Source organism: Schistocerca cancellata, chromosome 1, assembly GCF_023864275.1.
Source record: "Schistocerca cancellata isolate TAMUIC-IGC-003103 chromosome 1, iqSchCanc2.1, whole genome shotgun sequence".
Taxonomy (NCBI): domain Eukaryota; kingdom Metazoa; phylum Arthropoda; class Insecta; order Orthoptera; family Acrididae; genus Schistocerca; species Schistocerca cancellata.
Genome location: NC_064626.1, coordinates 1,223,056,414 through 1,223,079,524, shown reverse-complemented (window position 1 = coordinate 1,223,079,524; position 23,111 = coordinate 1,223,056,414).

The following is a 23,111-nucleotide window of genomic DNA, read 5'->3' as shown; positions in this document are numbered from 1 at the left end:
ATAAGTCCCCTAGATCTTAGAACTACTTAAACCTAACTAACCTAAGGACATCACACACACCCATGCCCGAGGCAGGATTCGAACCTGCGACCGTAGCAGTCCCGCGGTTCCGGACTGCAGCGCCAGAACCGCTAGACCACCGCGGCCGGCTTTTGAAGGAAAAGTTCTGAAATATCTTGAGTTATGCGATAAGAGAATCATATTTCGAATAATTAATATTACGAAACATTTACTTCGGTAGCAAAGAAAGAGATTATTGAACGTCAGGAGGTCGACGGTCATACGGGTGACGAGTGGTTACTTTCATAGCTGACGGTAGAGGAAAGATTTCTACCCTTTAAACTACTATAGTTAACAATGAATCGTCTTGTGAATATTTTAACGCAAATATAAGCCTCGATTACTAAAAAAGCACTGCTTTAAAGGGACTGGATTTTGTATGCATATATTTCGTGCTTCGGTAAGTTTCAGGAAGTGAATATCCAGCGACATGATTCTGCAACGTTAAAACAGTATGCGGTGGAACGCCATTCTGAAGAGAAAACGTTTAATAGTTGTTTTGAGATCTAGTACCAATAAAGTTGTTGTGAATAGCATCCAATCTTATATCCACCTAATAGGTCTTATGCAGTGATGATGGAGAGGAGCTAAAAGAAATTGTTATCTTTTTAAGACTTTGCGTCATTTGTTTGACAACAGGTGTTTCAAGGAGAATTTTGATTCGAAAGAAAGAAAAATGTTACCAGCTGATTGAACTTTCACTCGTAAACTATTGGTGTCGAATACTGTTCTTTCCAAATTTGTAGACGCATTGGGTGTATGTCACAGTAGTAAAAACATCTAAATAAAACGTAGACGGTTAAAGCATAGCTAAAATTAAAATAACCACGCTTACTGAAATACGTGGACTATAGACTCTAGCGCATCGTTAGGTCCTGAAGTCCTCTAGCAGAAAAGTGGTCATGACAGGATTATCATGGCGTTCTTGCAGTGATAGCACAAACTCGCGCCACATTTGAAGTTGGCCCAGCTTGCACGTAGGTATGACTACGATCTGTGTATACCGCTGATCAATTAACACGATCCTTGAATTAAATAAATCTGACATCAAAAGACGTCTTGTAGAGTTTTATCAGCCGTTACCAAAGTTGGTCTACACGTGTGGGTAAAAGGAAATTTGTGGTAAAGTATTGTGGGACCAAACTGCTGAGGTTGTCGGTCCCTAAGCCTACACACTACGTAAGCTAACTTAAACTAACTTACGCTACGAACAACACACACACTCATGTCTGAGGGAGGACTCGAACCTCGGATGGGGGGAGCTGAACTTACAGGGTGAAAGTAAGTGACGTTCGTTAGTCAAGATACAACAAGAGCTAAGTAGAAATGCTACAACTGGGTTTCACCATATTCTTCCTTAATGTGGTGTTTGCAATACGAGTAGTGAACGTTACTCATAATGCGATTGATAAAAGTGTTCTTCGACGACTGTCGACAGTTGAATAATCTACTAGACTACGATGTACCTAACGTTATACACTCCTGGAAATGGAAAAAAGAACACATTGACACCGGTGTGTCAGACCCACCATACTTGCTGCGGACACTGCGAGAGGGCTGTACAAGCAATGATCACACGCACGGCACAGCGGACACACCAGGAACCGCGGTGTTGGCCGTCGAATGGCGCTAGCTGCGCAGCATTTGTGCACCGCCGCCGTCAGTGTCAGCCAGTTTGCCGTGGCATACGGAGCTCCATCGCAGTCTTTAACACTGGTAGCATGCCGCGACAGCGTGGACGTGAACCGTATGTGCAGTTGACGGACTTTGAGCGAGGGCGTATAGTGGGCATGCGGGAGGCCGGGTGGACGTACCGCCGAATTGCTCAACACGTGAGGCGTGAGGTCTCCACAGTACATCGATGTTGTCGCCAGTGGTCAGCGGAAGGTGCACGTGCCCGTCGACCTGGGACCGGACCGCAGCGACGCACGGATGCACGCCAAGACCGTAGGATCCTACGCAGTGCCGTAGGGGACCACACCGCCATTTCCCAGCAAATTAGGGACACCGTTGCTCCTGGGGTATCGGCGAGGACCATTCGCAACCGTCTCCATGAAGCTGGGCTACGGTCCCGCACACCGTTAGGCCGTCTTCCGCTCACGCCCCAACATCGTGCAGCCCGCCTCCAGTGGTGTCGCGACAGGCGTGAATGGAGGGACGAATGGAGACGTGTCGTCTTCAGCGATGAGAGTCGCTTCTGCCTTGGTGCCAATGATGGTCGATGCGTGTTTGGCGCCGTGCAGGTGAGCGCCACAATCAGGACTGCATACGACCGAGGCACACAGGGCCAACACCCGGCATCATGGTGTGGGGAGCGATCTCCTACACTGGCCGTACACCACTGGTGATCGTCGAGGGGACACTGAATAGTGCACGGTACATCCAAACCGTCATCGAACCCATCGTTCTACCATTCCTAGACCGGCAAGGGAACTTGCTGTTCCAACAGGACAATGCACGTCCGCATGTATCCCGTGCCACCCAACGTGCTCTAGAAGGTGTAAGTCAACTACCCTGGCCAGCAAGATCTCCGGATCTGTCCCCCATTGAGCATGTTTGGGACTGGATGAAGCGTCGTCTCACGCGGTCTGCACGTCCAGCACGAACGCTGGTCCAACTGAGGCGCCAGGTGGAAATGACATGGCAAGCCGTTCCACAGGACTACATCCAGCATCTCTACGATCGTCTCCATGGGAGAATAGCAGCCTGCATTGCTGCGAAAGGTGGATATACACTGTACTAGTGCCGACATTGTGCATGCTCTGTTGCCTGTGTCTATGTGCCTGTGGTTCTGTCAGTGTGATCATGTGATGTATCTGACCCCAGGAATGTGTCAATAAAGTTTCCCCTTCCTGGGCCAATGAATTCACGGTATTCTTATTTCAATTTCCAGGAGTGTAGTATATCGATTGAAACAAAGGACTGCACGTGTTCATGGTGAATTCTTAATAAGGCCAGTGGCAGAAGCTGTTCAGACATAACTACACGTTGTTTGAGTACAGTGGTGCTTACGTGATTACCAAGTGATATGTACAGGATGCTCTCAAATTCCGGTCACAGACTTTTGGGACTCGTAGAGAGGAGTAAGACGATAATATACTGAACTGGTACCCAAGTCCGGAAAAGTTCCGCTTCCGTGCTGCAACAGTGTGAAGACATGATAGTAACGCGACCGCTTTTATAAGTAACCGATCAGGCGTGAGCTAGTACATCACATGTCTTACAATTCCACACATTACCCAAAGAAATTGCTCGTGTAGTCGTTGACGGGTTATCTTCAACGTGATGCAGTAGAAACTCTTCCCGTTCGAGTGAGTGGGGTCTCCTTGGAGAAGCACAGTCACGCCTCGTGAGGGTGAAGGTACCCTATTGCGTAATTGTGACGAAAAGGTTATGCTATGGAGTCACACTTTGTGGAGAACGATCTTGATAAAGGCGACGAGCAACTGTTCCATTACCTGAGCTTTGCCAATCCAATCAGAAGAGTCTTGTCGATGTATTCAGAAAACGTGTACTCAACATGTTGTAACACTTATGGGGATGTGAATGAGGCTTGAAACTGGTCTGAGTGTTAGGACAGGTCAAAAACATCAGCCAATCCGACGTAACCTCCCGACACCATGACTACCCTGTTGCATACCTACCAGCAAACACGTTTTCAAACAGCTGTAGAACGACATAGATCCATATTCAGAATATTGTTTATTCACTCCACTCAACATGTCCTAGAAGACTGTAACGGAAATTTCCGAACGTCCTGTACACAGGGCGAGTCATCTAACATTACCGCTGGATATATTTCGTAAACCACATCAAATACTGACGAACCGATTCCACAGACCAAACGTGAGGAGAGGGGCTAGTGTAATTGTTTAATACAAACCACACAAAAATTCACGGAAGTATGTTTTTTAACACAAACCCACGTTTTTTTAAATGGAACCACGTTAGTTTTGTTAGCACATCTGAACATATAAACAAATACGAAATAGTGCCGTTTGTTGCATTGTAAAATGTTCATTACGTCCGGAGATATTGTTACCTAAAGTTGACGCTTGAAACCTCCGCCGTTCAGTTGCGTGTTGTAACAAACACGGGCCACGGGCGTTTCATAGGACTTGGAGGACGCATTAATTGGCCAGCCCGTTCTCCTAATCTTACACCTCTGGACTTCTCTCTGTGGGGTACGTTAAAGGAGAATGTGTTTCGTGAAGTGACTACAACCCCAGAGGTATATGAAACAACGTATTGTGGCAGCCTGCGGCGACATTACACCAGATGTACTGCGGCGTGTACGACATTCATTACACCAGAGATTGCAATTGTGTGCAGCAAATGATGGCCACCACATTGAACATCTATTGGCCTGACATGTCGGGACACACTCTATTCCACTCCATAATTGAAAACGGAAACCAAGTGTGTACGTGTACCTCACCCCTCATGGTAATGTACATGTGCGTCAGTGAAAAAGACCAATAAAAAGGTGTTAGCATGTGGACGTAATGTGCTGTTCCAGTCTCTTCTGTACCTAAGGTCCATCACCGTTCCCTTTGGATCCCTACGTAATTCGGTGCTCTCCGATACACACGATCGAACAGCGGAGGAGTGGTACTCAAGCGTCAACTTTAGGTTACAATATCTCCGGATGTAATTAACATTTTACAATGCAACAAACGGCACTGATTACGTATTTGTTTATATGTTCTGAGTGGTAACAAAACTAACGTGGTTCCATTTAAAAAAAAACGTAAGTTTGTGTTAAAAAACATACTTCCGTGAATTCTTGTATGGTTTGTATTAAACAATTACACTAGCCCCTCTCCTCACGTTCGGTCTGTGGAATCGGTTCGTCAGTATTTCATGTGGTTTACGAAATATATCCAGCGGTAACGTTAGGTGACTCACCCTGTATACCAAAACTGGCACAATACAATAGCAATACACGGAAGACGTCTTATATTAAGTACTGTGCCAAAAAAAGTTTAGTAATAAAAAATTACCATCTCCAGTTGCCATTAACAGAACCGCTTTTTTAACTATATGCTTCAGAAGTTGAAACCTGAAAGAGTCCAGTTCTATTCGTAAGTGCACTTGCCAACGGCAGTTGGAGCCTCTCTACATATTGCGTTAATTGTATGTTTTCTTTAACCAGCATTCTGTCAATAATGTGTATAGTGACTCATTCTCGGACCAAACAGCTCCCGTCAGATGACCCTTCGAAAACAGAAAATGATTCAAATAAAGTATGGTAAATATTGTAGCATAAAACGGGTAACCTACTTGCTTGTTAGTGGGCAATGAGATGAATGTTTTTTTCCAACAACGGGAGGGGAAATCGGTCCTAGGGTCATGCTCACAAAACACATGGTCGATGTCGACTTTTATACGGTAGCTCCGAGAGGAGAGGAGAAAAGCAAAGCACTGCGCTTCGGGTCCAGAATGATTGATACTGTCCACCCGCTGCGGGAATTTTCCGAGCCATTTCTCCGTCAATTCAGCGGAAGAATCGTTCTGGTGGCCGCTGTTTCGCGATAGGGGGCCAGCGGAGGTGGCCGAAATACTGCGCAAGCGGTCAGCGGCGGGGCAGCCGGCAGGAGGTAGGAAACTCACAGATATATCGACCGAATTTATTGGCTTCTCTTCTTATGGTGAATTTGGCGTTTTGCATCTCCTGTTAAGGGTATACGGAATGAGTTTTTCGCTGAAAAAATCGATTTTTGGGTAAATGCATTTTCGAAAAATTTAGACTCTCCCGTTTAATACCATGTATAAAATATTTGGATGACGTGAATAGAACTATTTTAAATATTTTTTTTAAAATAATTTCGACACACGATGTTCCGCACCTTGTATATGAGACGCGAAATATACCTGATATAGACAGCCTTGCCAGAGATATAATTGAGCACAAGAGAGTTAGCTTTTCTGTTGGCTACACTGCTAGACAGTTGACAATAGATTCTGCACCATTTGTATTGTTCCCTTTGTGAATACATCCATGTCATTGTTGTGAAAGTCGTATGTGGAGAAGTCATTGAGTTTTCTTCCCTTCAACATGCCAATACCTAGTCTGCAGGTTTTTAGTAAGCTTGTACATTGGCGCAAGAAAGTAAAGTGTACTAAAAATTCGTCTGATTCATCTTCATCAGTATCTGATGTCCCAGTACTGACTAACCTCAACACTGGTAGTGATACATTGAGTGTTGCTGCTGCCACTACACCGGAAAGTGCTTCAAGAAGAAAACTAGCTAGAATTGAAGAAGAATACAAGAAACTAAATGCTGGGACTACAAAATATGAGGTAATTAAGGTCTCTTTATTATAAGACGTTTTGGAGAACAATGTGTGCTGCAAACAATGTGGAAAATGTGGTGTTTCATTGAAAACCAACTTACGTGTAGGACTTGCTTGTGAATTAGAGTTGATGTGCAGTTATTGCAAACACAGTGTTACTTTCTTCAATTCCTCACATGTTACTGCAGATACAGGTAAACTATACGATATAAACACTAGACTGGTTTATGGATTACGGTGTATAGGAAAGGGCAGGGCTGCAGGTGCCATGTTGTGTGGTGTGATGGACCTCCCTCCTCCACCTTCAAAGTTTAACAAACACATAATTGCAATAGGCTCTGCTGTAGAAGATGTGGCACAGGAAAACATGAAAGATGCTGTTGAGGAAGCAGTTGTTGAAAATAATAATAGCAGAGACTTGTCCATAGCTTTTGATGGAAGCTGGCAGAAGAGAGGCCACACATCTCTGAATGGTATAGTAACAGCTGCAAGTGTGGACACTGGTAAGGTAGTTGATGTGGCAAAACTTTCCAAGCATTGCAGATGCAAGGAGAAAATGAAAAATAAACAAGAAGAGGAGTGCATGGCAAATTACTATGGGTCAAGTGGTGGTATGGAAGTTGCTGGTGTAAGAAGTATTTATCAACGCTCAGTAAAATGGTACAACGTTAGATACATAAATTATCTTGGAGATGGTCACTCAAAGGCTTTCAAAGAAATTGAGGAACTGAGACCCTATGGTAACGATGTGAAAATTTCCAAACTGGAGTGTGTGGGCCATGTTCAGAAAAGGATGGCATCAAGACTTCGACGGCTCAAGGCTAGCATGAAAGGCAAGAAATTGAGCGATGGAAAAAACTTTAGATGGGAAAAATAGACTGACAAATGCTACAACAGATCACATTCAGAAGTGCTATGGTCTAGCAATAATAAACAGAATACAGCAGACGCAGAATTAATGAGAAGAGCAGTCTGGGCTCCGTTTTTTCATACAGCTTCAAACAATGAGAATCCCCAACATGGGCTATGTCCAAAAGGAGACGATAGTTGGTGCAAGTACAACAGAGGCAAGGTAACTAAGAAACAATACAATCACCCTCATCACCTGCCACCTGCCATAATGGATGAAATAAAACCAATATTCCGAGACCTCGCAGATATTAGTCTACTAAAGAAATGTCTTAATGGCCGGACTCAAAATCCAAATGACTGTGTGAACCATGTGATATGGAAATAGATACCTAAAACTGTGTTCACTTTGGCGTTTATGATGCTGTTTCATCATTTAATCAGGGCAATATAACAAAGTGCAAAGTTCTGCAGAAGTTGGGGCTCAGTGTAGGACTACGAACTGCCGCAGCTATGCTTTGTTTGGACAAGGAACGGCTCAGGTCTTCAGATAATGCCATAAAAGTATATTCAAAGATGGCTAGACAGCATAGCAGAGCCATCAAGAGGAAGCTGTTGGACGATTCTGATGATACAAGCTATGGAGCAGGCTTGTACTGAAGTAAAAACTTTGAAGCTAATTCCCTGTAACTTTAGTTTTTTTGTGTATAAGGCACTTTTTCTCAGGGCCTTTTTATAGTAGAAAGATGAAATTTTCTGTAGTTGTTCCTTAAGACCTTTTAATATATCTGAATTAAAAGATATGTGGAATTATTTTGTATTAATGTATTTAAATTTTAAAATACTTGTTAAAATGTATAACTTTTTTAACATTTACAAAAAATAAAATATCTGAAAAACTATACATTATTTTTTCAAAATTATTAATTCAGCTTAAAAGCAGAACATATCTCTGCGTTCTGTGAAAAAATCTAGAATATCGTAGAAAAAACAAATGAGAAAATGTTCCTAACCTTTAGCTCAATTTAACATTGTACGCATAGGGCGTTCCGTATACCCTTAACGCATATCAAGTAATCAGATAATAGGTAAGGTTGTAAGAAGCTACTACTTTCACAACTGTACTTCTGTATGCAGACAAGTGCATATAACTCGTCGACAATTCGATCTGACTTTGGAATTGCAGCAGAAAATTGTAGGGCTTGCACAAAGCTAAACGTAAAACGAGGGAATTTTAACATGTCAAGCATGGCTGCGCTTCAACGACGGTGCACGCAAAGGCTTCAGTAGATTGGAAATAACTGCTAATCAGTTGCAAAATACCTGTCCATTAAACCTTGATCATGGTTCAACCGTTTTAAGCGAGTCTTTTTCAGCTATTAACAAATATTACGTCACTCCTTGTGGAACAGAGATGGTATCTGACAATAAGCTTTCGACACTGTGTGTGGACCATGGATGGTATATCTACAATAAGCAAAATTACAGGGAATGCTTGTAAATAATTATAGTAAAGCATACTGACATAGAATCACATAGTATCTGTATCCGATGTGGGATTCGCTGACTGTGTCTAGTATATGGGCGTGTCATCCACTTACGCACCATTTAAAATACTTGATTTAAAAGTAGTAACTCTCTATTGTGCGGCTTTGTCTTGAAACTTTTTAAATTACGACACATTTGACAATGGATCCAACAACACGTAGTGCGCCACTTGGAAGATACGTATACATACGACATTTAATGGGAGGTTTACTATCTTTGGCCCGAAAAAAAGCCTGTTTTTTTAGAATTGTTTTATCGGGATGTGTTATAGATATCAATGTCAAATTTGGTCAAAATATTTACTGACGTTTCCTCTACAAACTGGAATTTTTTAGACCGGATATATCGAAGAGAAAAAGCGGAAGTGCCGTCGGAACGAAACAAAATTTCGATTTAGACCTCCACGCGCGATACGTCACGGGTCAGCCGGCTCGTCTGAAATCAAAATTGAGTTGACATTAGAGAAATGTATAAGATTCTGTAAGACTTGTACCTCGTTTAACTTACGTGAACCGTAGGAAACAAAATGGCGCCATTTGAAAAAAATAGGGTTTTTCATCGATTTTTCGACTTCGTCGGCCAAGTAAAAATATTTGTAGTTGATGAATCGGAATTAAAGTCGTACAAGTCCTAGAAAATTTAGTTAACTTCGTCGGAAACAAATAATAATGCCAAGTGGTTCAGTAGATTTGAAGTTACCATACCACGCGATAAAAAAAAGTCATTTCGAGAAAAACGCTTTAGAAGATTTGACTACATATAAATGCAATATTATCCAACTTACGTTCAATCTGCTATTCCGAGTCCATTAACTAGTTCTTCCTCTTCCTCACAGAGGGCGTTCTGCTCTATCTGGGCCGTCCTGCGCTGCTCCAGAGCGGTTCGTACGGCCGGTGACAAGCGGTTTTCGGCCGCTTGAATCCGGTGGTTGTCCGAATGCTAGGCGAACTTCGTCGACTAGAGTCCCAGGGAGACGTCCATCGTTGTCATGGTGTTCAGAACTGCTGAATACTCCTCGTTGTAGCTGCTCACTGCCAGGAAAGTCGCAATCTCCACAGTCTTTGCACCAGAATACAAATTCTCGGGGGCTAACTTCCAAACACACGCGTTCAAAGTTTCATTTGAATTTTGTGTGTTTCCTCCCAAGCACAGGTACAATAACTCGTCCTCCGAAAGAAAAATACTGGTGCGTGAAAAAGGCCGATTTCAGGCAGATGCATTATTCTGTTAAACGGCGAAAAACAAACATTTTCGTTTCGTATTCGGATAAACCGTTTCAGGGGTGGATTCTAAACACTTTCATGGATCCCAAAATTCAGTTTTATAAACTTCTACTTTTTGAACCAAAAGATAGTAAAAGATAAAACGTGACATAAAATCCTATAGAGCATAAGTATACCATGTGCAGAGCTAGTGACTTGCGCCGCCCGGCTAAGGAATAATGGCACTAGCGTTAGATCACCTCTGATAGTTGGCGCTCTTAAGCTTATGAGGACCACATTTTCTTCCTTAGACAATGGCATTACGAACCCTTCTGTAGTTTTCATCTTACAGCTTTCGGATCGTTTCTCATAGTATTGAAGATGAGCATGAACTACAAATCACATCCCACACAGCGTGAAATTATAACAAATCGTGCCTTATAAATTTGATTTGTGAAGGGACAAATTGTTCTTCCGTCCGTTACCCGCACGGCCCAATAATCTGAAAATGTATAGTTTTGTGGTGAATGCGATAATTTGTAATTACCTCTTCGTCTCAGCTGCGGGATATATTCTGGGGAAATATACCAGTCAGGTTAGCTGGATTGCTGAAAATTTGCAAGTGTGACTCTCATGCAGTTCAGCCCCTGAACAAACTCCATAGTAAGTGTATCGTACACCTTTCACATAAACTCAAGCTTAAAGACTGAAACGTAGTACACGTACTAGAGTTGGTGGATCAAGAAAAAAAGAGTTGTAAGATAATGAATTGGCGAAGTCGAAATGTACGTGAAATCGAATATATTATATATAAGCGAATTAGATATGCAAGTTACTGTGGTGGGTGTGAAAAAAACATCAATTGAAAACATCGAAGTATCCTTCCCCATATTACATCATAGAATTACCAAAGAATGAAGGCACAAATAACTCAGAAACGTCGTTGAAAGAGGGAGTATCTGTTTCTAATTCATTTGAATGTGCAGGTACTCAGCACGTATGGGAATTTCAATCATCACGCATTCCGTAGCAACTGAAAATGAGAACAAAAATGCGGAGCACGGCAAATATACATACCGAAGACAACAGCCGGCCGGTGTGGCCGAGCGGTTCTAGGCCCTTCAGTCTGGAACCGCGTGACCGTTACGGTCGCAGGTTCGAATCCTGCCTCGGGCATGGATGTGTGTGATGTCCTTCGGTTAGTTAGGTTTAAGTAGTTCTAAGTTCTAGGGGACTGATGACCTCAGATGTTAAGTCCCATAGTGCTCAGAGCCATTTGAACCATTTTAAACTGAAGACAACGCGGACAAAGATGTCACCTAACGTGAATGTTACCATATGTGTCAATAACATGAAGCAACTGAAGTGCTCGCTGCAAGATAGATAGATATTCAGCGATCACAGGCCCTGTAGACCACGCGCTACTTCCTCGAACTGCCTCCATTCGTTCCTGTTTTGTGCCCGGTTCCTCCAGGTGTCTTCGATTCCCAGAGCTGCTAGGTCCTTCGCCAGGTCGTCCATCAAGCCTTGGTCGTCCAATAGGGCGTTTCGTGTTTGGTTTCCCCGCTAGTGCCATCTTCGCCTGTCTTCCATCTGGCATACGGGCTACTTGACCCACGCATTGTATTCTTTTGCTTTTTATCTTCTGTAGGATAGTTGGATGTCGCATCTGAAGGTAGATTTCCTCGTTTTTCCTCCTCCTCCATTCTCCGTTATCTAAATCTGGTCCCCATATCTTCCTCACTACTCTTCGTTCAAATATTAATGTTTTTCCCTTCCTCCCTTGGTCATGCTCCATGTTTCTGAACCGTACATTACTGCTGGGCATATCACTGTGCTGTAGATGTGCATCTTACTGACATCGATTTAGAGCCAAGCGTCTCTCTGAGGGAATGCCTGCATTTCGTTCCCACTGCTATTCTTTTCTCGATGTTTAATTCTGTGTTGTTGTCCGTAGGAAACCAAGGTCCCAAGTATTTGAACTGGTCTACTCACTTGAATCTCTTGCCATCTATCTCAAGAAATTCTACCTGCTCTTGTCTTCTTCCTAATTGCATGAACTCTGTTTTGTCTCGATTCACTTTGGGCCCTACCTTCTGTGCGTTATTGTCCATTTTCTGGTACATTTCTTTCAGCTCTTGCTTTGATTCACTTACTAGTACTACGTCATCTGCATATGTGAGACAACTGAAGTTACCGCCCATCTCTACTCCAGCCCACTCCTGTTGCCTGCACTCTTTTATTACTTTCTCTAAGATGACATTGAACAGAACACATGAGAGAGCATGATGACATTGAACAGAACACATGAGAGAGCATCCCCTTGTCTGAGGCCTGTCTGCTCGCTGCTCGTTCAGTCATTATGCCGAAGGTTGCTTGTCCATATCAAGCACAAGACTACTTTCTGAATACTGGCTGCTGGTCACGCGACGAGTATGTCATTGTGTTTAAAAAGCTAAGGTGGAACTAAACAAATGCCGCGCGCCAAGTACTCTCATTGGCCTGCTGCAGTAAAAGCTCTGGCCTCGCGGTAAGAGATACTTGCACTTTTACATCTACATACTCGTACAAACTCAGCAAGCCACCGTACTGTGCATGGCGGAGGATACCACGTAACATTACTAGTCATTTCCTTTCCTGTTCTACCAGCAAACAGAGCCCCACTTTCTCTCATTTTATCTTCGTGGTTCTTATTTCATTGCTTTGTCAAAGATGTGTTGCTCTCGCAGATAGCAGCCACTCCTACTCTCTGCTAATCAACAAGTGACTTACGCAGAGCGCTGTTCTGCGATGTACGAGAGGCGCTCGTCAAAAAAATAACGTCGAACAAGCAGTTAAGTTTACCATTGGAAATTTTATTCTACTCACAAAACATTGTTTATAAATTGCACTATTGATAAAAGGAAATGTTTTAATACAGAATGGTAAAAACCAACTGCGTTCAACAAAAATGGGAACGAATATTCCCTGAATGGGTTTCCTAGATCTACAATGGATCGAAAGATTACCTATGCCACATCACATCTATAATCTAGGTTTAAATTAAGTTTCACAAAAGAGAAAACTATCAAAAATGGTTTACGGTGACCCTCAATTATCTTTTATTACTTATCTAACTTGTCGTAAATTACAGTGGCTGATGTGGCTTCTCAATAACTATATAACAGAAAAATCATCGCGTTTCAAATTTTTTCTTCAAGTGGCAAATGTGAACACCATGAGCTTTAATTGACGATCGACACTTGTATTACTGAAAAATGGGGTGTAACAGATGAGACTTCTGCAGTTCTGAGTGAAGCTTTATGCGCTGTTATGCGGCATCGCGTGAGTTCATTACCTTGTCGGTGTTCGTCAGGTGGCGGCGGGCAGCACAGCTCCGCTCACCTCGCCGTCTCGGAAGCAACTCTCTCCTAACTTCTCCTTAGTACAATTTACCAAAGTTGGTTTAAAAAGAAACTATCTGGTTGTGTTTTCATCTGACCAATCAGGGTCTCAATGTTAACCTTAAGCTCCGCCTACAAAAATTCTGTCTATCCAATGAGAAACGCTATAATTTTCGTGGTGGGGCAATGTTTTTAAAGTTTGCAACGTAACAGAGACGCGAAAAAGTCTCACGCTAAAACATGCAGGTGTGTGGTCCTTTTAGCGTTATCGTAAGATCTATACTGTTCTTCTGGCGGGCTCTATCTTTTAACATGGGCTGGGGGGTGGTCCTGACGTAACAGAGACGCGAAAAAGTCTCACGCTAAAACTTGTGGCTGGGGGTGGCCCTTTTCGTGTTATCGTAAGTTCTATACTGTTCTTCTGGAGGGCTCTAGCTTTTCACATGGGCTGGGGGTGGTCCTGACGTAACAGAGACGCGAAAAAGTCTCACGCAAAAACTTACGACTGGGGTGTGGTCCTAGCGGTTAGCTGGCGACGTGGGTGTCCGTCCCTTATCGTAGGGCCTTCCAGATTAACACGGCTCTGCTCTCAGCTTCTGTTCTCGTTTCTCCCCTCAGAACTGCGTCTGTCTCACGGTGGGAAGGTATGACATGCATTTAGGCATTATTGTGTTAGTCTGTGGTATTCCATTTGCTCACTCGTTGCGGGATTCGAACCTGCGACCGTAGCAGTCGTGCGGTTCCGGACTAAAGCGCCTAGAACCGCTTGGCAACCGCGGCCAGCCGTAATAGGTGTCTAGAGCCTAAGACGTTTTCATACTAACTTACAGAATTGAGCTCAGTTACGGTGGACATACCGCCTTCTTATAGAAGCCACTCTTTCTGTTACCACCGGCCGATGTGGACGAGCGATTCTAGGGGCTTCAGTCTGGGACCGCGCGACCGATACGGTCGCAGGTTCGAATCATGCCTCGGGCATGGATGTGTGTCATGTCCTTAGGTTAGTTAGGTTTAAGTAGCTCTAAGTTCCGGAGGCTGATGACCTCAGATGTTAGTCCCATAGTGCTCAGAGCCATCTGAACCATTTTAATTTGAACTTCCTGTTACCACAGATGTTACGGAGCGAGATATGAAAAACTGAAATAAAGCATTAGCGCAGATGTTCGGAGAAGTAGGATTCTTCCATCTTCTTGAGTAGTGTATCAATAGGAATTATGTTACACGAGTTTCCAGTATGTTTAGATGTTGGTACATATAGTCTACTACTTTATCAAAAGCATCTGTTATGCACAACTGACGGCTCGCTGTCACAAGAAGCTGACGCACGTGTAAAAAAGGCGGCGGTGTGCACTGTCAGCAGAGAAACAGTAATAGCAGAATGAGTCGGCCAACAGAGGTTCCAACATGCATTAATCGTGGGATGTCGCCTGTGTGACGTGAGCATCTGTGACATTTCAAACCACTCTAAAAGCGTCGACGTCCACTGTTGGTAACTTGGTTGTGAAGTGAAAAGGCCACGAAAGAGCCACAGATAAACCAGGACCAGGTAGACCTGGTGCACTAACGGACTGCGTGTGTGGAGCACTGTGGAGGGTGGTAGTGAAAATCAAACAGAATCAGCGGAAGGAATCACTCTTTATTCCAGAGTACTATCAGTAGTCTCGCTACCACAAAGTCTATGCTTAGGGATTTCAAAATTGTGGTGTACAACTGTCAAGCAGCTACACACAAGCCCCGCATTTCTGTAGTAGTCGATGACAAGCAGTGGTTGAGATGGTGAACTACACCACTGGGCAGTGGATGGCTGGAGTGATGAATCACGTACGGTGGACGTCGTATTACGATACGGCTATATTTTTCGTGATTAATGGTGTGGCCCCCTTGTTGCGATTAAGAAAGCGAAAGCGGTACATGCGAAACTTATGGACACATTTTACGGCATCGAGTACTGCGTGCTGCAGACGAGCCGTTTGGAGACGACGGCCGTTTTTATCAGCAAGACAAAACAGGCTGTCATAAATTAGCACTTGTATAGCGACAGTTTGGGGACAATTGTTGTTGTTGTTGTTTTCAGTCTTGAGACTGGTTTGATGCAGTTCTCCATGCTACTCTATCCTGTGCGATCTTCTTCATCTCCCAGTACTTACTGAAACCTACATCCTTCTGAATCTGCTTAGTGTATTCATCTCTTGGTCTCCCTCTACGATTTTTACCCTCCACGCTGCCCTCCAGTACCAAATCGGTGATCCCTTGATGCCTCAGAACATGTCGTACCAACCGGTCCCTTCATCTAGTCAAGTTGTGCCACAAACTCCTCTTCTCCCCAATTCTATTCAATACCTCATAATTAGTAATGTGATCTACCCATCTAATCTTCAGAATTCATGTGTAGCACTACATTTCGAAAGCTTCTCTTCTCTTCTTGTCCAAACTATTTGTCGTCCATTTTTCACTTCCATACATGGCTACACTCTATACAAATACTTTCAGAAACGACTTCCTGACACTTGAATCTACACTCGATGTTAACAAATTTCTCTTCTTAAGAAATGCTTTCCTTGCCATTGCCAGTCTACATTTTATATCCTCTCTACTTCGGCCATCATCAGTTATTTTGCTCCCCAAATAGCAAAACTCCTTCACTACTTTAAGTGTCTCATTTCCTAATCCAATTCCCTCAGCATCACACGACTTAATTCGACTACATTCCATTATCTTCGTTTTGCTTTTGTTAATGTTCATCTTATATCCTCCTTTCAAGACACCATCCATTCCGTTCAACTGCTCTTCCAAGTCCTTTGCTTTCTCTGACAGAATTACAATGTCATCAGCGAACCTCAACGTTTTTCTATCTTCTCCATGGATTTTAATACCTAATCCGAATTTTTCTTTTGTTTCCTTTACTGCTTGCTCAATATACAGATTGAATAACATCGGGGACAGGCTACAACCCTGTCTCACTCCCTTCACATCTCACTCCCTTCATAACCAGTGCTTCCCTTTCGTGCCCATCGACTCTTATAACTGCCATCTGGTTTCAGTACAAATTGTAAATAGCCTTTCGCTCCCTGTATTTTATCCCTGCCACCTTTAGAATTTGAAAGAGAGTATTCCAGTCAACATTGTCAAAAGCTTTCTCTAAGTCCACAAATGCAAGAAATGTAGGTTTGCCTTTCCTTAATCTATTTTCTAAGATAAGTCGTAGGGTCAGTATTTCCTCACGTGTTTCAACATTTCTGCGGAATCCAAACTGATCTTCGCCGAAGTCGGTTTCTACCAGTTTTTCCATTCGTCAGTAAAGAATTCGCGTTAGTATTTTGCAGCTGTGACTTATAAAACTGATAGTTCGGTAATTTTCCAATCTGTCAACACCTGCTTTCTTTGGTATTGGAATTATTACATTCTTCTTGAAGACTGAGGTTATTTCGCCTGTCTCATACATCTTTCTCACCAGATGGTAGAGTTTGGTCAGGACTGGCTCTCCCAAGGCCGTCAGTAGTTCTAATGGAATGTTGTCTACTCACGTGGCCTTGTTTCGACTCAGCTCTTTCAGTGCTCTGTCAAACTCTTCACGCAGTATCGTATCTCCCATTTCATCTTCATCTACATCCTCTTCCATTTCCATAATATTGTCCTCAAGTACATCGCCCTTGTATAGACCCTCTATATACTCCTTCCACCTTTCTCCTTTCTCTTCATTGCTTAGAACTGGGTTTCCATCTGAGCTCTTGATACTCATATAAGTGGCTCTCTTTTCTCCAAAGGTCTCTTTAATTTTCCTGTAGGTAGTATCTATCTGACCCCTAGTGAGATAAGCCTCTACATCCTTAAATTTGTTCTCTAGCCATCCCTGCTTAGCCATTTTGCACTTCCTGTCGATATCATTTTTGAGGCGCTTGTATTTCCTTTTGGCGGTTTCATTTACTGCGTTTTTATATTTTCTCCTTTCATCAATTAAATTCAATATTTCTTCTGTTACATAAGGAGTTCTACTAGCCCTCGTCTTTTTAACTACTTAATCCTCTGCTGCCTTCACTACTTCATCCCTCAGAGCTACCCATTCTTCTTCTACTGTATTTCTTTCCCCCATTCCTGTCAATTGTTCCCTTATGCTCTCCCTGAAACTCTGTAAAACCTCTGGTTTAGTCAGTTATCCAGATCCCATCTCCTTAAATTCCCACCATTTTGCAGTTTCTTCAGTTTTAATCTACAGTTCACAACCAATACATTGTGGTCAGAGTCCACATCTGCCCCTGGAAATGTCTTACAACTTAAAACCTGGTTCCTAAACCTCTGTCTTACCAATATATAATATATCTCATACCTTCTAGTATCTCCAGGATTCTTCCATGTATACAACCTTCTTTTATGATTCTTGAACCAAGTGTTAGCTATGAATAAGTTATGCTCAGTGCAAAATTCTACCAGACGGCTTCCTCTTTCATTTCTCTCCCCCTATCCATATTCACCACTATGTTTCCTTCTCTCCCTTTTCCTGCTCTCGAATTCCAGTCACCATTGACTATTAAATTTTCGTCTCCTTTCACTAACTGAATAATTTCGTTTGTCTCATCATACATTTCATCAATTTCTTCATCATCTGTAGAGCTAGTTGGCATACAAACTTGTACTACTGTAGTAGGCATATGCTTCGTGTCTATCTTGCCCACAATATTGCGTCGACTATGCTGTTGGTAGTAGCTTACCCGCACTCCTATTTTTTGTTCATTATTAAACCTACTGCTGCATTACGCCTGTTTGATTTTGTATTTATAACCCTGTATTCACCTGACCAAAAGTCTTGTTCCTCCTGCCACCGAACTTCACTACTTCCCACTATATCTAACTTCAACCTATCCATTTCCCTTTTTAAATTTTCTAACCTACCTGCCCGGTTAACGATCTGACATTCCACGCTCCGATCCGTAGAACGCCAGTTTTCTTTGTCCTGATAACGACGTCTTCTTGAGTAGTCCCCGCCCGGAGATCCGAATGGGGACTATTTTACCTCCGGAATAATTTACCCAAGAGAACGCCATCATCATTTAACCATACAGTAAAGCTGCATGCCCTCGGGAAAATTACGGCTGTAGATTCCCCTTGCTTTCAGCCGTTCGCAGTACCAGCACAGCAAGGCCGTTTGGTTTGTGTTCCAAGGCCAGATCAGTCAATCATCCTGACTGTTGCCCCTGCAACTACTGAAAAGGCTGCTGCCCCTCTTCAGGAACCATACGTTTGTCTGGCCTCTCAACAGATACCCCTCCGTTGCGGTTGCACCTACGGTACGGCCATCTGTATCGCTGAGGCACGCAAGCCTCCCCACCAACGGCAAGGTCCATGGTTCATGGGGGTAGTTGAGGACAACAACATTTCTAAAATAGACTGACCTACTGAGGCGTGGCGCCTTATACCGCTCCTGTCTAGAGCCTGTGTATCGGGACAATGACTCATGCCTGCAAAGTGACAGATGGTCTGAAGCGGTTTCAATCGGGTAACTAGCTCTAATTTTCACTAGCTAGGGAACATTAGTGTTCAGAGACATTCAAGAAACAGGTCAAGATAATGTTTCTTTTAATTATTCTGTTTATTTCTTGAAGGCATTTTTGTTTATTTTTGTTTTTACTGTTTTTATGTACTTTTAGTAGTGTGAATGATGGGTGAATGCGGTCTGAAGTAAATATGTGATCACTGTTCTACTGATGAACGCTGTACGAAGTACATCTACATTTACATCCACATGGATACTCTGCAAATCACATTTAATTGCCTGGCAGAGGGTTCATCGAACCACCTTCACAATTCTCTATTAAATCCAGTCTCGAATAGCGCGAGGAAAGAATGAACACCTGTATCTTTCCGTACGAGCTCTGAATTCCTATATTTTATCGTGGTGATCGTTAACCCCTATGTAGGTCGATGTCAACAAAATATTTTCGCATTCAGAGGAGAGAGTTGGTGATTGGAATTTCGTGAGAGAATTCCGTCGCAACGAAAAACGTCTTTCTTTTAATGTTGTCCAGCCCAAATCCTGTGTTATTTCTGTGACACTCTCTCCTATATTTCGCGATAGTACAAAACGTGCTGTCTTGCTTTGAACTTTTCCGATGAACTCCGTCAGTCCTACCTGGTAAGGATCCCACACCGCACAGCAGTATTCTACAAGAGGACGGACAAGCTTAGTGTAGGCAGTCTCCTTAGTAGGTCTGTCCCATTTTCTAAGTGTCCTGACAATAAAACGTAATCTTTGGTTAGCCTTTCCCGCAACATTTTCTATGTGTACCTTCCAATTTAAGTTGTTCGTAATTGTAATAAGGTATTTAGCTTTTAGATTAGACTGATTTATCGTATAACCGAAGTTTAACGAGTTCCTTTTAGCACTCATGTCGATGACCTCACACTTTTCGTTATTTAAGGTCATTTGTCACATTTCCCACCATTCAGATATTTTTTTCTAAATCGTTTTCGAGTTTGTTTTGATCTTCCGATGACTTTATTAGTCTATAAACGACAGCGTCATCTGCAAACAACCAAAGACTACTGCTGAGATTGTCTCCCAAATCGTTTATATAGATAAGGAACAGCAAAGGGCCTTTAACACTACCTTCGCGAACGCCAGAAATCACTTCTGTTTTACTCGATGACTTTCCGTGAGTTACTACGTACTGTGACCTCTCTGACAGGAAGTCACAAATCCAGTCACATAAATGAGACGATATTCCATAAGCACACAATTTCACTACGAGCCGCTTGTGTGGTACAGTATCAAAAGCCTTTGGAAATCCAGAAATACGGAATCGATCTGAAATCTTTTGTCAGTAGCACTCAGCACCTCGTGTGAACAAAGAGCTAGTCATGTTTCGCAGGAACTATGTTTTCAGCCGGCCGGAGTGGCCGAGCGGTTAAAGGCGCTACAGTCTGGAACCACACGACCGCTACGGTCGCAGGTTCGAATCCTGCCTCGGGCATGGATGTGTGTGATGTCCTTAGGTTAGTTAGGTTTAAGTTCTAGGGGACTTATGACCACAGCAGTTGAGTCCCATAGTGATCAGAGCCATTTGAACCATTTTTGAACTATGTTTTCTAAACCCATATTGACTGTATGTCAATAGATCGTTTTCTTCGAGGTAATTGATAATGTTCGAACACTACATATGTTCCAAAATTCTGTCGCATATCGACGTTAACGACATGGGCCTGTAATTTAGTGGATTATTCCTAATACCCTTCTTGAATATAGGTGTCACCTGTGCTACTTTCCAGTCATTGGGTACGGATCTTTCGTCGAGCGAACAGTTGTATATGATTGTTAAGTATGGAGCTAATGCATTATCATACTCCGAAAGGAACCTAATTGGTATACAGTCTGTACCAGAAAACTTGCCTTTGTTAAGTGATTTAAGTTGCTTCACTACTCCGAGGATATTTACTTCTAGTAGCGTGAAAATTTTTTAAGACAGTGTGAATGGAGGCGACGGGGAGTTTTTTTATCATAGTATGTTAAGTAAGTTTATAGTAAAAGGGAAGCTAATTCAAGTGCAAATGAAAATAGTTAATAATATAAGGAATAAACAAAATATCAGAATGTTAAATATTCACTTCCGGAAAAAGTAAGTTCAAAAAGGTGTTATTTGTTGATTGGTTAGTCATAAAAAGCGCGGACTAACGCGTGAGAGAAATGTTTTTCTATTGGCCTTAAAGAAAACTGATCAATCAGAACGCGTCGTTTCCGCTAGACATAGAGAATGCTTACAGCAGTCTAAAGAGTCGGAGCCCAGCCTTTCAATGGTACGGTTGTGTGTTGTATGAGCTCCGAAGCAAATTATAATTTGCCGGTTTTAGTTGTGCTACATGTTTCAAAACCGCATTAAAGTGAAGGCATATTTGTTCCGGATTTTTTTTTAGAAAGTACGGAGTTTTTAAGTAATTTTGTGCTTTGTGCACGAAGAAAGACAGTAACGCCTCGTGGTATATTGACCAGACCGGTGACTAAAAACTTGCCTGCATTAGACACCGATAAACTTATTAGTATGCTAAGCATTTTCATTTAAGAACAAACCGTGCTTTGTTGCTGTTCAGATGTCGGAATATGCGTTACCGTCAACGTGCTACCGTGAATGAATAGGTTTCTGCACGACTGTGTAAGGATGCAAGGGCTTGGCAGTGAAGGAGTACACTATCCAGGTTCAGATTATACCAAAGCTTTTCCAGTATTTCCACTTTTATAAATTAAGACCGTTTCCCGATTCTTGGAATAGTTACGTTGTATGCAACCCGGTGCGAGTTGCAGTACGGTAGGTTTCTGCTCGGCCTTACTTCAGGCGACCTGCTCCAGCGACTTCACAGTTCGGTGCAGGTAAAGGACGTAAGACAGAGATAGAACGTCGACTTCGCTACAGACACCAGCGTCCTACATCATCTGTCTTCTCTGATATCGGCTCTTGAGAAAGAATAGGCCGTCATTCCTCCACAGACGTTGAAACACTTCACCGAAAGTGTGCCGAACAGACATCAGGTGAAGGATGTACACACCCAACATAAAATCCACGAATAGGTGTCCGTATACTTGATATAAGATAGTGTACTTCTAATGCTGTCTCAATAACGAGACCATAGTTGTGAATCGTCATAATGCGAGCGGATGGAGAGAAATCGGGTGGGTCATAGGTTTTTGAATCGTATAAACTTTCATCTTTCTGTAATGTATTTTAACAGTTTCTTTAGTCTATTTTCTGAGGCGGAGACCGGAAAACAACCCAAAATCTGCGAAAACGAGCTTGGAAAATTGCCTAAAATCCATTCTCAGGCATTTCGATGCACTAATCCAACGGGTCAAGTTCATTTCACTGCAACGCAACCTGGCGCAATTTGCGTTAAGCAGCATGAGCAAGTCGAGCCCTCTGTAACGTGTAGGAGTATTTTCTATTGTATTCTGGTCTGAATTCCTATTTGAATTTCTGGATTTTCTAAGCTATTTTATACATGACTACCAATCTCACTTTTTACCAATCTTTAAGAGTGACTGGTTAATTCGTAACGTGGTTTTTGCCTTTCATACTAAAAAGTGCGTACTTGTGCACATTGATACTCTGTTACAATCAGAGGCAAATTACTGAAACGAACTGCTTAAACGATATGCAGGGCTACGGACGAAAACACGGTAACGCACATTCAGTGATTTCTTGAGTTAAAATGCCGCCCTTACGGTTCGTTCCTTCTGCCATCTACCCTCTAAGCATTACCCCCAATAGATGTCATTCTATTCCAGTTTTGTTATGCCACATCCGTCTAATTTAGAGAACAGAAGCCGGTAACGCACAAGTGAAGCTGCTAGCTACAGGTGAAATACGAGCTACTTCTGGAAGGAAACGTAGGAATAAAAAGAGGTTTCACTTTGATCCTGAAGATTTAAATACTAGTGACGCGTTATCTGACGACTGAGGAAGTCAATAAAATCCATGAAATATCGCAGATAACGCAGGAAACCAAGTTTTGTTATAGGAAATCTATTTTCTTTCCTGAGATAAGTGTTTATCACAAAAAAGTGTATCTTAAAAAACAATTTGTGACGAACTTTATTTCTGGAATTAATATAACTTACAATTCTTTACTCAGTAAGTAAATACACAACTCTTGTGTGAGTTACCAATGGTTCAAATGGCTCTGAGCACTATGGGACTTAACATCTGTGGTCATCAGTCCCCTAGAACTTAGAACTGCTTAAACCTAACTAACCTAAGGACATCACATACATCCATGCCCGAGGCAGGATTCG